The 14578-nt window shown below is 50.6% G+C and overlaps 1 protein-coding gene across 1 annotated transcript in view; it reads left to right on the top strand.

Annotated features, from left to right (window-relative positions):
- The window catches only part of CPLX1 (complexin 1), a 41493-nt gene that overhangs the window by 19460 nt on the left and 7455 nt on the right, over window positions 1–14578 (top strand). The gene's annotated exons all lie outside the window — the stretch shown is intronic.

The following is a 14578-nucleotide window of genomic DNA, read 5'->3' as shown; positions in this document are numbered from 1 at the left end:
GTGTGCAGTCTTATTTCTGAATTCTCTATTCTGTTCCATTGGTCTATGTGTCTGTTTTTTTATCGGTACCATGCTGCTTTGGTTACTGTAGTCTTGAAGTATAGTTTGAAGTAAAGTATATGCTTCTCTTTTCTGTGGTGAAATATGTAGCATAAAATCTACCATTTAAATCATTTTAAGTATACAACTCAGTAGTATTAAGTACATCACAATGTTGTGCAACTAACACCTCTATTTCCGGAACTTTCCATCATTTCCAACTGAAACTCTGTCTACATTAAACACTCACTCCCCACTCTCCCTTCCCCAGTCCCTGGCACCCACCATTTTACTTCCTGTCTCTATGAATTTGGCTACTCTAGGGACGTCATGTAAGTGGAACCTTAGAGTATTTATCCTTTTGTGTCTGGCTTATTTCACTTAGCGTAGTGTCCTGAAGGTTTACCCATGTTGAAGTTTGTGTTGGAACTTAATCTCGTTTTGAGGCTGCGTAATATTCCATAGTGTCTACACCACATAGTGCTTGTCCGTTCATCTGCTGATGGGCACCTGGGTTGTTTCTCCCTCTTGGTTATTGTGGTTCATGCTGCTGTGAACAGGGGTGTGGAGGTATCTGTGAGTCCCTACTTTCAGTTCTCATGGGTCTGTACCCATAAATGGAATCGCTGGATCATATGGCAATTCTATGTTTAATTTTTTGAGGAACTGCCAGACTGTTCCCACAGCAGCTGCGCTGTTTTTCATTCCCAACGACAAGGCACAGGGTTCCAGTTTTGTCAACACTTGCGATTTCCTGGTTTTGATAATAGCCGTCCCAGTGGGTGTGAGTTGGTACCTCACTGTGGTGCAGACTGACACTTGGCTCTCGTGAGGATTTCAGGAGAGCTTGGAAAGAACACCTGTGATGTTTCCAGGGTTTAGGTTTAGTGTGAACCTGGTGTGTAACCCTCCAATCCTCCTTCTGTCTTTAGATAATCATAAATACATGGGTACATTCATAGATGATTGCTTTTCCTTTTTCCTTTCCAAAAATGGGCTCTGCAACACCCTTGTCTGGCCGTGGCTCTCGGGCTGCGCTCCCACAGCAGCCCCTGATCCTCCTCCGGGCTGCAGGAGCTTCCCTGCCGTGGATGTGTTGTGGCCATATGGCCACACGCCCAAGATATCACCTCGTCTCCAGCCACATGCCAGGGCCGCCGCAGAGACAGACGGCGCGTGAGCGTCCCGGAGCAGCACCCACCCTAGCAGGATGCCTGGGAGCGGACGCTGGGCGAACCCTGCACCTGCTCAGCAATGCCGCGCTCAGCAGTGTCGCACCGCGTTCCCAAACGGCTGCGGCCGCCCACCTTTCCCGTAGAATCTGAGCACGCACCTTCCCACGCTTGCCAGCCTCCAATCTGACGCCCTCCAGAGCCGTCTCTGACTTCACACCATTTCCCGCACCCCTGCAAGGTGCATTTTCACTTATTCATGGCACTTGGATTGAGTCTTCTCTGACATTGATCCTACCATATGAACCTTAATTCTATCCAAAGTCCCAAAAAGAAAAAAAGCGTTGGCGTTTAAGCTAGAGGTGCAATCCAGATTCCATACAATTACACATGAATGTTGGTGCAGCTGACATCATCGTGATACTAAGCCTGCCCACCAAGAATCTGGCATGGCTTTCCAAAACCGTACAATTTAAACAGGTAATTTTTTTTCTGATATAGGCTCTATAGAGTTCCTTGTTAAATTTATTTCTAAGTAGGTTATATTTTCTTACTTATTGCATATTTTTCTCATTATTGTAAGTGGAACGCCATTCCTGTCCTTGATTCTAGCTTGTTCTTGACAGTGTGGGGCAAAACTACTAATTCTGAGGTATGGATAGTGTGTGTAGCCGTGCGGTCACGTTCCATGATGAGTTCTGGTAGGTTTTTACTGGAGTGTCTTGAGTTTCTTAGATATAGGATCATGTCATCAGGAAGAGAGGTAGGAGAGACGGAGAGAGACCTAGCTGTCTTCTTTTAGGGTATAACTCTGATTACCCTCCTGTGTTGATGGGAACAGGTTTGTGGCTGTGGGCCTGTCATGGACTCTACCTTCACAAGCTTAGATGATGCAGCCTCTACACGCTGAGGCCAGATGGAGCAGTCACTGCCCTGGGACTGCAGACCCACACAGCAGACCCACACAACAGACCCACACCACGGACCCACACAGCAGACCCACACCAGGGACCCACACCGCAGACCCACACAGTAGACCCACACCACGGACCCACACCGCAGACCCACACCGCAGACCCACACAGCAGACGCACACAGGAGACCCACACCACGGACCCACACCACGGACCCACACCACAAACCCACACAGCAGACTCCTCACTGAACACCACAGCAGACCCCGCACTGAACACCACAGCAGCAGCAGCACCAGGGCAAGCCTGTACATCTAAGTGCAGAACAGATCTGTGAGGCCAGGCACGGTGGCTCACACCTGTAATTCCAACACTTTGGGAGGCCAAGGTGGGTGGGTCATTTGAGGTCAGGAGTTTGAGACTAGCTTGGCCAACATTGTGAAACCCCATCTCTGCTAAAAATGCAAAAATTAGGCAGGCGTGGTGGCGCACCCCTGCAATCCCAGGTACTTGCCCAGCTGAGGCATGGGAATCGCTTGAACCCAGGAGGTGGAGGTTGCAACGAGCCGAGATCTCGCCCTTGTGCTGCAGTCTGGGCACCAGATCTCAAAAGGAAAAGGCGCGGTGAGAACTCGGCGCTGCGCATCCAGGGCACTGCCGTATGTGCGGCCTGCTGTTGACCAAAATGGCCGTATGTGGCCTGTGGCTGCGTCTTATTTTCTCATGCACGCCACTGGAACCTCCGAAATAGCGCAGAGTCGCAGCGGCAGCAGCTGTGTGTGTCACGCCCTCGGCCTTGCGCAGGCAGATTTACCGCTCACCATTGTCCGCTTTCTGCTTTTGTCTTTATTAGTTACCTCTTCCTGTCTTATTTGGGGTTATTTTTTGTTTCTCTTTTAAATTTCTTAAGATGGTAATGAAGGTCCTCTATTTTCCGTTCTTTTTTAAAATGGAAGACTATGAATCTCATCCCAAAAAGGTTTCAGTCGTGGACCCTAAGTTAGGACACCTGGTGTTTGTCTTTCGTGGCTTTCTAGAGGTTTTATAATTTCTGTTTTTATTTCCCCTTCAGTCAAAGGGTTACTTATGTCCACGCTTCTAATATTTGGACTTCCGTAGTTATGGGTTTGGTCATGTTTTTAGTAATTGTGACTTCATTAGATTATGATCAGGGAAAATGTCCTCCAATATCTCTAGCTTTTAATTTGTTAGGGCTTCAGGTCAATTTGATTGTGGGGCCATTTATTTTCAATAAACGTTGCCCTCTTAAGGATATACTCCAGTGAGTCTCACCATCACAGTGGTTAAGTCTGCCTGGCCCCAGGCAATCTCTATTTCTTTCTGTCACTATAGATTAGTTTGTACCCAAATGTACATAAACAAAATTAGATAATTTGTATCTGGCCTTTTACACTCAGCATAAAGACTTTGAGATTCTCACGTGTTGTTGGGTGTATCAGCAATTTATTTGTTTCTGTTGCTAAGTGGTGGTCCTTGTGTAGACGTCCCACAGTTTACTTGTCTGTTCACCTGGTGATGGACATTTGAGTTGCTTTCTGGTTTGGCTGTTACAAATGAAGCTACCGTGAACATTCCTGTTCCTGCCATTGTGTAAACTCAGGTGTTTGTTTCTCTTGGGTAAATGCCCAGGAGTGGAATTTCTGGGTCATTTGGTGGGTGTGTTCAACTGTACAGGACAATGCCAAAGCGTTTGCAAAGTGGTTGCTGCATTTACCTTCCCACACGTATGCATGAGTTCTTCCACCAGTTCCAGTTCTTCCACCAGTGTTCCTCACCAACACTTAGCACAGTCAGTCTTTTTAATTTCAGATATCTGAGCAGGAATGTAGTCATATCTCTGTGTGATTTAAGTTTGAATTCCATTACGCCCAACATGTAATCAGCTTTATTTCTAATAGCCAAGTGTGTCTTTTCCTGCAGTCGCACGTCAGGTAACGAAGGGGACAGGTTCTGAGGACTGTGTCGTTAGGTGACTTTGTCACTGTGTGAACATCAAAGAGTGCACAGAGGCACACCCAGACGGAGCAACCCTGCACACCCAGGCTGTTGGGGTAGCCTGGTGCTCCCGGCACAGCCTGAAACTGCCTGAATGCCACAGCAGTCGTAACACAGCGGTGAGTATTTGTGTACTGAGGCACACCCAAACATAGACGAGGTACCGCGTGGCTCTCATCTTATGGTGGTTGTGATGTCATATTGCGTTACATGGTCCATGACTGGACTTACTTGCCATCTGCCTCTTTTCTTTGGTGAAATGCTTTTTGTCCACTTTAAAAATCAGGTTGTTGGCCGGGCGCGGTGGCTCAAGCCTGTAATCCCAGCATTGTGGGAGGCTAAGGTGGGTGGATCACAAGGTCAAGAGATCAAGACCATCCTGGTCAACATGGTGAAACCCCGTCTCTACTAAAAATACAAAAAATTAGCTGGGCATGGTGTCGCATGCCTGTAATCCCAGCGACTCAGGAGGCTGGGGCAGGAGAATTGCCTAAACCTGGGAGGCGGAGGTTGCGGTGAGCCGAGATCGCGCCATTGCACTCCAGCCTGGGTAACAAGAGCGAAACTCCGTCTCAAAAAAAAAAAAAAAAAAAAAAAATCAGGTTGTTTGTGATCTTGAGTTGTAAGAGTTTTTTGTGTGTATTCTGAATAGAAGACCTTTTTTTTTTTTTGAGATGGAGTCTTGCTCTGCCACCCAGGCTGGAGTGCAGTGGCGTGATCTTGGCTCACCTGGGTTCAAACAATTCTCCTGCCTCAGCCTCCCAAGTAGCTGGAATTATAGGCACTCAGCATGGCGCCTGGCTAATTTTTAAAAAATACATATTTTTAGGAGAGACGGGGTTTCATCATGTTCCCCAGGCTGGTCTCGAACTGCCGACCTCAAGTGATCTGCACGCCTCAGCCTCCCAAAGTGCTGAGATTACATCAGCCACCAAGCCCGGCCATGAATATGAGACCTTTATCAGATATATGGCTTGCAAATATATTCTCTCAGCTTGTGGCATACCTTTTCATTTTTTAAGACAGTGTCTTTCAAAGATGTTAAGAAAAACTCAGTTTTTCCCTCTGCCCTCACACAGCAAGGACAATCAATACAGAAGACGTCTGTGACCAAGTGTGTGAGGTTTTCCCCACCCAGCAAGCAGGCACTCAGCCCTGCAGTGGACAGCAGAGCGCGTCCTCCAGTCCAATCCAATTCTGCCGCCTCTACCTGGAGACAGCCCCGGGAAGCATAGATCGAGGGCTCCCACAGGACTGCCCCCTCCATCCCACCAGTCGCAAGTCCAGGATCCTAGAGTGTCCGAACGGCCAGCTTCAAGTTAGGGTTCACGCAACCCGCTTTGGGGTTTGTTTAGTTGCTAGAGAAGCTCACAGAATTTAGGGAAACACATGCTTATTGTTTATTACAGAGGATTTTTTTTTTTTTTTTTTTTTTTTTTGAGATGCAGTCTCACTCTTTTACCCAGGCTGGAGTTCAGCGTCATGATCTCAGCTCACTGCACCCTCTGCCTCTCAGGTTCAAGCGGTTCTCCTGCTTCAGCCTTCTGAGTAGCTGGGATTACAGGCACCCACCACCATGCCAGGCTAATTTTTGTGTTTTGAGTAGAGACGGGGTTTCACCATGTTGGCCAGGCTGGTCTCAAACTCCTGACCTCAGGTGATCTGCCTGCCTCAGCCTCCCAAAGTGCTGGGATTTCAGGCGTGAGCCACTTCACCCAGCCTGCAGAGGATATTTTCGAGGATACACATAGCCAGATGAAGGGTCCCAAGCACAGGAGCTTCCACCCTGTGGAGTTGGGGTGCCACCCTCTGGCACACGGATGAGTTCCTCCCCTTCCTATCCACCTCCATGTGCCCAGCTCTCCCAAAGCTCCCCAAACCCCAGCCTTTTGTGCTCTTGTGGAGACTTCATTGGATAGGCATGACGGAAGCATGGATGTCCTTGTAGATGGGCTGGGCACGGTGGCTCACACCTGTAATCTCAGCACTTTGGGAGGTTGAGGCAGGTGGATCATGAGGTCAGGAGTTCAAGACCATCCTGGCCAACATGGTGAAACTCCATCTCTACTAAAAATTTTAAAAATTAGCTGGGCATGGTGGCGCACACCTGTAGTCCCAGGTACTCAGGAGGCTGAGGCAGGAGAATTGCTTGAACCAGGACCCAGAAGGCAGAGGTTGCAGTGAGCCAAGATTGTGCCACTGCACTCCGGCATGGGCTACAGAGCAAGATTCCCTCTCAAAAAAAAAAAAAAAGAAAAGAAAAGAAAAAATAAATGGAACCAATGAAAAGGGTGTGATCTAACCCAGCAAGGCCTGTCCAGATTCTTCTTGGCCTCTCTCTGCAGCGTTCCTTCCTCCAGAGTGAGGGGCAGGGCCCCTCTGAAATGAGGGTTCTGACTCACCATCAGGAAGTCGGGGAAGATTCGAGTCCTGCCCTGCACAGGTGAACCGAGGGCAGAAGCTCCAAGAGAGAGGTTCTGTTTCCTGATTCTAAAGAGCCTCAACATTATAACAAGGGCCATGGGAGTGAGAGCCAGGGGCGCAGATGAAAACATTTCTCTATCTCATATCACAGAAGAGCAAGAATGTTTACTATAGATGAAGTTCAATTTATCAATTTTTCCTTTCTTTCTTTCTTTCCTTCTTTCTTTTCTTTTTTTCTTTTCTTTTCTTTTTTTTTTTTTTGGACAGAAGTTTGCTCTTGTTGCCCAGGCTGGAGTGCAATGGCATGATCTTGGCTCACCACAACCTCTGCCTCCCGAGTTCAAGCAATTCTCCTGCTTCAGCCTCCCGAGTAGCTGGGATTACAGGCATGCGCCACCATACCTGGCTAATTTTGTATTTTTAATAGAAATGGAGTTTCTCCATGTTGGTCAGGCTGGTCTTGAACTCCCAACCTCAGGTGATCCACCTGCCTCAGCCTTACAAAGTGCTACAGGCATGAGCCACTGTGCCTGGCATCTTTTTAAGATTTATGCTCTTGTCACTTATACAAGAAATCTTTGCTTAAGCAGAGTCCCAGAGATTTTCTCTTATGTTTTCTTCTAGAAGTTGTATAATTTCAGCTTTGACATTTAGATCTATGATTGATTGTGAGTTCATTTTTATATAAAGTGTCAGGTAAAGAAAAACATTTGCATATGTATTTATTTTGCACGTGAATATGGAGTTGAGCCAGTGCACTTCTGAATGCTCTATTGGGCCAGTCACAGTGGCTCGTGCTGCAATCCCAGAACTTCGGGAGGCCGAGGCAGGCAGATCACTTGAGCCCAGGAATTTGAGACCAGCCTGGGCAACATAGTGAGACCCTGTCTCTACAAAAAATTTTTTTTAAAAATTCACTACTCATGGTAGCACATGGGAGGCTGAGATGGGAGGATCACTTGAGCCCAGGAAGTTGAGACTGCAGTGAGCTATGATTGTGCTATGGCATTCCAGCCTGGGCAACAGAGCAAGACCCTGTCTAAGAAAAGAAAACAGTCAGGACTGTCCTCACCCTCACTGAATTTCCTCTGCAGCTCTGTCAAAAATCAATTGACAATGTATGTATGGGTCTATGTACAGGTATAAGCCATCACGCCCAGCCTATTTCTGGAGTTCTATACTGTTCCATTGATCTGTACGTCTGTTCTTTTGTTTACACCATACTTCCTTGATTATAGTAAGTCTCAAAGTCAGGTGGTATAAGTCCTGTAATGTTTTTCTCCGTTAGCAAAACTGTTTTGTCTATTCTAGGTCTTTTGCCATATTCATATACATTTTAGAAACAGGTGATAATTTTTTTCAAAAAAGTCAACTTGCATTTTGCTTGGGATTGCATTGAATCTGTAGATCAATCTAGGGAAAACCGATGTAACAGTACTGAGTTCATGAACATGGTATATCTCTGTGTTCATTTAGGTCTTTAATTTCTCTCTGCAATTCTGTAGTTTTTGGTGAAGTGGTTGTACATATTAATTTAAAAATACAGCCGTAGGTTATTTTATGGCTTTGGTAGCATTATCAATGGAATTGTTTTTAAATTTCACTTTCCAATTGTTTGCTGCTAGTATATAAAAATCTATTTGTTTGTTGTTTACTAATCTTGTAACTTATGACCTTGCTAAATTCACTTATTGTTTCTAGTAGTATTTTTGTAGATTCCTTAGGATTTTCTACATAGATGATTATGTCATTACTTCTTCCTTATCAGCCTTCATGCCTTTTGTTTTTCTTGCCTATAGTGTGTTGGTGAGGTCCTTTGGCACAAAGGTGAGCAGGAGCAATGAGAACGAGCATCCGTTCACATCACTGAGCCTAAGGGGAAAGTGTTCTGTTTCACTGTCATCAACTATCATATTGGCTGTGGGGTTTCTTAAGGTTTTGTTTGTGTCTGAGTACGTTACAAATACTGCCTGCGTTTTACAAATTGATTATCAAGTATTTGCTGAGCACCTGCTGTGTGGCAGGCTCTGCTCTAGGTGCCAGGGTTGCAGCCCTGAGCCGGCCAGCATGCCTGCTCCTGTATTTGCAGAGACTGTCAATCACAAGCAAACACAAAACAGACGGCCCCATTTCAGGTAACGGCACAACTACAAAGGGCAGTACAGCTGGTGACAGGTGGAGGGTGGCGAGGACTGTTTTGTTCTTTGCATGCATGTAGTTGGGATTCATATTTCGATCTATAATCAACAAGAATGTGTCTGTGTGTTGTTCAGGAGTCCAGTTTTTATGCTGTCCCATCAATTATCCTGTCCCATCTAGGGATACTGCATTCTTTCTCCAGGGTCCAGGGGCTGCACCTCTGTCTCTGATCCCACGTGTGGGTCCTGTGTCCAGGGGGGCCTGGGGATGAGCTCCCCACTCTGGGCCTGTTGTCTGTCTTCCTTACTCTCACTGTCATCACCCTGTCTTGGGATCTGGTGGACCTCACTCTCATCTTCTTCCTCAGGTGCCTGTCCTGGCAAATGTGCCTTTTGCAGGTCTATATGCAACACTCAGCTTGTCAGATCTCACAGAATTTTCTTCTTAACCCTTGGGAGTTTAGGGAGGATGGACATCTTTACATGTGGAGTTACCCAGCCCAGAAAAATAACAAGTGTCTCTCTTTACTTAGGTATTATTTAATTTTTCATTCTATCTTTTTTTTTTTTTTTTTTTTTTGAGACAGAGTCTCACTCTGTCACCCAGGCTGGAGTGCAGTGGTGAGATCTTGGCTCACTGCAACCTCCACCTCCTGGGTTCCAGCAATTCTCGTGCCACAGCCGGCTGAGTAGCTGCGATTACAGACACACCCCACCACACCCAGCTAATTTTTGTATTTTTAGTAAAGACAGGGTTTCACCATGTTGGCCAGGATGGTCTCGATCTCCTGACCTTGTGATCCACCCACCTCAGCCTCCCAAAGTGCTGGGATTACAGGCAGTAGCCACTGCGCCCTGCCAATTTTTCATTCAAGTCTATAATTTTCCACATAGTTTTATTTCAAGTTAAAAAGTATTTTTCCCAGCTGGGCACAGTAGCTCTCACCTGTAATTCCAGCACTTTGGGAGGCTGAGTCGGGCAGATCAAGAGGTCAGGAGTTCAAGACCAGCCTGGCCAATATGGTGAAATCCCATCTCTACTAAAAATATGAAAATTAGCCCAGTGTGGTGATGGGTGCCTGTAGTCCCAGCTACTTGGGAGGCTAAGGCAGGAGAATTCCTTGAACTGGGGAGGCAGAGGTTGCAGTGAGCCAAAATCATGCCACTGCACTCCAGCCTGGGCGACAGAATGAGATCTCGTCTCAAAAAAAAAAAAAAAAAAGTAATCTTTCCTTCTTAAAAATTAACTTACCGGGCCCAGTGGCTTACGACTGTAATCCCAGCACTTTGGGAGGCCGAGGTGGGTAGATCATCTGAAGTCAGGAGTTTGAGACCAGTCTGATTAATGTGGTGATACCCCATCTCTACTAAATACAAAACAATCAGCTTGGCATGGTGGTGCATGCCTGTAATCCCAGCTACTCGGGAAGCTGAGGCAGAATTGCTTGAACCCGGGAAGCGGAGGTTGCTGTGAGCCGAGATTGTGCCATTGCACTGCAGCCTGGGCAACAAGAGCAAAGTTCTGTCTCAAAAAAAAAAAAAAAAATTAACTTTTGACCAGGTTTGGTACCTCACACCTGTAATCCCAGCACTTTGGGAGGCTGAGATGTGTGGATCACCTGAGGTCAGGAGTTCGAGACCAGCCTGGCCAACGTGGCGAAACCCCGTCTCTACTGAAAATACAAAAATTAGCCAAGTGTGGTGGCAAAAGCCTGTAATCCCAGCTACTCAGGAGGCTGAGGCAGGAGAATCACTTGAACCCAGGAGGTGAAGGGTGCAGTGAATAGAGATCACACCACTGCACTCCAGCCTGGATGACAGAATGAGACTCTGTCTCAAGAAAAAAAAATAAAAAAAAAAAATCTGAATGGAATTTGGTATCCTACAACAGAGAAAGCTATCTGGAAAAGTGGTGACGCCCAAATGAAGCCTGCAGTTGGGTGTCTGCTGTCAGCTGTGATGAGCACTTGGTGGTGGTGGGTGCAATGTCAGCGTCTAGGGAGGCCCAGGCACCGCACACAAGAGCCCTCTTACACGATCTCTGTGACTCTTCTGTAAATCTAAAATTAGTTCAGAATGAAGCTTTAAATATCAACTTGAATGGATGTATTGGTTACATACACAAAATTTAAATTATGTGCAATGTACAGTAAATTGAGTGCAGCCACTTCATTGTACTTACAATGTTAGGGAACGCTGAGCAGGGTTTCACCCCAGGGGCGGCTGCCGTACAGAAGCAGTTCCCCCAAAACCTGCCTGGGTGTCCTGGGAGCGTAGGGGCTGCTCCAGCAAAGGCCTGGGGAGTGGGTTCCCCAGAAGAAGAGCAGTAGCTCCAAGGACCCCAGTGGGGAACCCGGACCCCACCCACCTCGCACCTCTGCAGAGTAAACATCTCAGCTTCTGCCGCTTCTGCTGCCGCCAGGTGGGGAGGGCAGTGGGGTCTCAGCAGGGCCAGAGGCCAGGGAGCCGTCCGCCATCCGCTCCCCCAGGTAGGGGCGGGCTCCTGAGTGGGGCTGCGCTCCCCCACCCAGGGGATCTATTGGCCTGCACGGTTGTGGGAGGGTGCCAGCCCTGTCATCCCTGAGGGGTCGCTCCCGGTGCCCTCCTACCACCTCCAACTCTCACGGGGGAAGCTGAGGCTCAGAGAACCAGGGGGGGGGTTCGGCCCCTGTGTGGCGAGGCCAGTAGCGAACCCCAGTCCCGGTGGAACCCAAAACCTCTGATCTGACCCGCCTGCAATCGGAGACTTGAGAGTGGCGGCCTCAGGGGTCTCAGCCTTGGGGTGTCCCAGCCTCAGGGACCACGTGGGACTGCCCGGCGCCGCAGCTGCCTCCTCTGGAAACGGGGGATGTCCCAGCGCCACTCTCCTGGGGATGTGGGTGCACCGAGGACCCCGCGGACCGCAGCTCCTGCTTCTGGGGGCCAGCGGGGTCTCGGGGTGTCGTGATCATTGGGGTCCAGAGGCCGGTGGGGTCTTGACATCGGGGGGCATAGGGGTCTGGGGGTGGTGGGGTCTCTGGGCGTCGGGATCTGGAGGTCACGGGTCTCGGGCTGTCAGGGTCGAGGCCAGCCGGGTCACAGCAGCAGCAGCGCTGGGGGGCCCCCAGGCTGCGCCGGTCCCACCGCTCAGGCATCTGTGCCAGGAGAGCAAATGGCACGTTGGGTTTCTCTGCCAGGAACAAGCTTCCTGCAGTTTCTGCTGCGGTCCTGGCTGTGCCCCATTCCTGGCTTTTGGAAGCGGTTCTGGAGGAGACTCCGCGCAGTGCCCAAGCAGAAAAGCGGGCGTGGGCAGCGTCCGTGGCTCTCCTCAGGCTCCAGCCAGGTCGCCCCAAGAGCGGGTCCCTCTGAGCCGAGGGGCTTTGCAGCCTGCGGGGAGCTTGAATCCCCGGCTAGTCCGGCTTCTTAGAGGTGGGCCTTCCAGAGAGGCCTGTGGCGCCTGGACCAGCCAAGGGCTCAAGTGGGACCCCCACACTCTCAGAGGGAGGGGCCCCCCACAGGCACCGGGGAGCAGAGCACAGCACACCTGGTGTTTTAGACCCAGAGCCTACGTGATGAGCTGGAGGAGAGGGGAGGGACAGCCACAGAGCTGGGGAGCCCTGCAGCCCGCACCCCAGCCAGAAACACCTTTCCCTCCCTGGGGACAGCAATGTGGAGAGAGGCCAGGCTCACCCACCTCCTTAGAGACACCAGTCCTTTCTAGGAGGGAGAAGGAGCTATGGGTCACTCACTTTAGGGTGAACTGGCTTTTCTCGTGGGGAGTAAGGTTTGCACAAAGGCAGTCAGGACTATGGGGGCTGTCCTTGCCTCCCGCACACACCTGCCAGAGACAGCAGCGTGGGAGGCAGAGAACTTCCGGTCCAACCGTCAGGGACTGTTAGAAGAATCTATGAGCAACTCTACTCTGTGACCCAGTTTCCCTCAAGTCATTGGCCTAAAATCTGCTTTGCAAAATGCTGCAGATGTGTCTGAAAACTGACCGCAAGGCTCTTAGCTTTTTGTTGAGGAGTCCAGCTCTGTGCCATCGGCCCCATGCCCAGTATAGGCTGCCCGCCTGTCCCTACAGTGATGAGGCCACAAGATGGGCTTGTTCTCCCCACACCCCACTGCCTGTGATAGCTTCAGGCAGCCAGGCTATTGGGGGCAGGGAAACAGGTGTGGTGAGATGCACGCAGGGTACAGGCCTGGCCCGTCAGAGGGACACCTTCAGCCCAGAGCACTCAACCAAAAAGCTGTTCTCCTACCAACAGCTGGGGTCCTTTCACATGACAGCTCCTGCCACCCTCGACGGGAAGCTCACTCCCGAGGGACTGGCAGAGGCAGCTACAGGCGACGGCATCTCCTCAGGCTCCGTACAGCATGGACCTTCCCAGTATCAAAGTAGTAATGGGGTGGAGAGCCGGGACACAGACACGGAACCGCTGAATTCACAGAGACGGGGTGGGGGGAACATCTGGACCCAGGTGGAAAGTGACTGGCTGTATTAGGCCAACCCACATTTCCACCTGACAATTTATGCCCGAGGCATGCTCAGCTGGATGGGGGCAGTCCTTAGGAGGTCTGGCATCCAGGGGCCACAGCCAGAGGCAAGACCTTCAAGGAGGGGCAGAGACCCGTGCCTAAGCACCGAGTACTGAGCACCGAGGATCGCCTGCAGAGGGGGCTGGGGTGCTGTGGAGGAGAGCATCATTTGTCGGAACAACCCATGGTGGAGTCCCCTCACACACAACTAGGCTGGTCCCGGAGCACCCCTGCATTGCTGAGTGGGATGAGTGGTCATGGGGGGGGCCTGGCCTCTCTGCCAGGTCACCTCCCTCAGTGACACCCATGTGCTGGGTGCAGCTGGCCTGCTCTGCTCCCGGCAGCTGATGAGGGCCAGGGCTCTCTGCAGTGCCTGCTGGATTCAGAGGCTGTGATTACGCATCTCTGTCCTGTGGGCCGAGTCGCAGAGCTGTTTAGGAAGGTGTTTGTGGGGCCTGTGAATCAGGAGCTCATGAGAAAAGTGGTGGCTGGCATTGCAGAGAAATTAGGGCCTGGGTGCCAGCAGCAAGCAGTCCCTGCAGCCTCAGCAGGGCCCCGCCAACCCTGTGCAGCGGCCATCCCGGGAGTCAGAACTGGCGACCTTGCCTCTGACAGCCAGCCCTGCCCTGTGACCCACCGCCTGCATAGACCCTGAACCACACCATCTCCAGGAGGCCAGGCCTCTGCTGGACACAGGACCAGAGAAGACACATCAGCCTCCAGGAACTCACACACCACTGCACACACAACCACAAGCCTGATCACACAACCACAGTCAACCACACACACGCACAACCACACAGCCAGGCACGCATATTACACAGACACAGAACCACATACAGACGTACAACCGCATGTGGTGCACGCAAACATACCATCACACAGCCGCACGTCAGCATAAGCACGCAGTCACACACAGGTGCACACACAGACACAGTCACACAGCGCCTCTCCCGCCCCCTATGGAGGGCCTGTGTCCCCTGAGAAACAGAAAGCAAAGCAGGAGAACCCAGCACACTGTATGGGCCTCCGGGGCAGGAGGGTCAGGGGCAGATGGAGGTGGGGGCACCAGCAGAGGGTCGAGGGGCAGATGGAGGTGGGGGCACCAGCAGAGGGTCGAGGGGCAGATGGAGGTGGGGGCGCCGCCGGAGGGTCAGGGTGGATGGAGGTGGGAGGCACAGCAGGAGCGGGGGGATGGAGGTGGGGGGAGTGGCTGGAGGGTGGGGAGGATGGAGGTGGGGGGGGCAAAACAGGAGGGGGGTGATGGAGGTGGGAGGAGCGGCTGGAGGGTTGGGGGGATGGAGGTGGGAGGCACAACAGGAGGGGGATGATGGAGGTGGGAGGAGTGGCTGGAGGG

Source organism: Sapajus apella, unplaced genomic scaffold, assembly GCF_009761245.1.
Source record: "Sapajus apella isolate SASKATOON/1434 unplaced genomic scaffold, GSC_monkey_1.0 scaffold85, whole genome shotgun sequence".
NCBI lineage: Eukaryota > Metazoa > Chordata > Mammalia > Primates > Cebidae > Sapajus > Sapajus apella.
The sequence above is the reverse complement of the archived record's forward strand: the minus strand, read 5'-3'. Positions and strand labels throughout refer to the sequence as shown.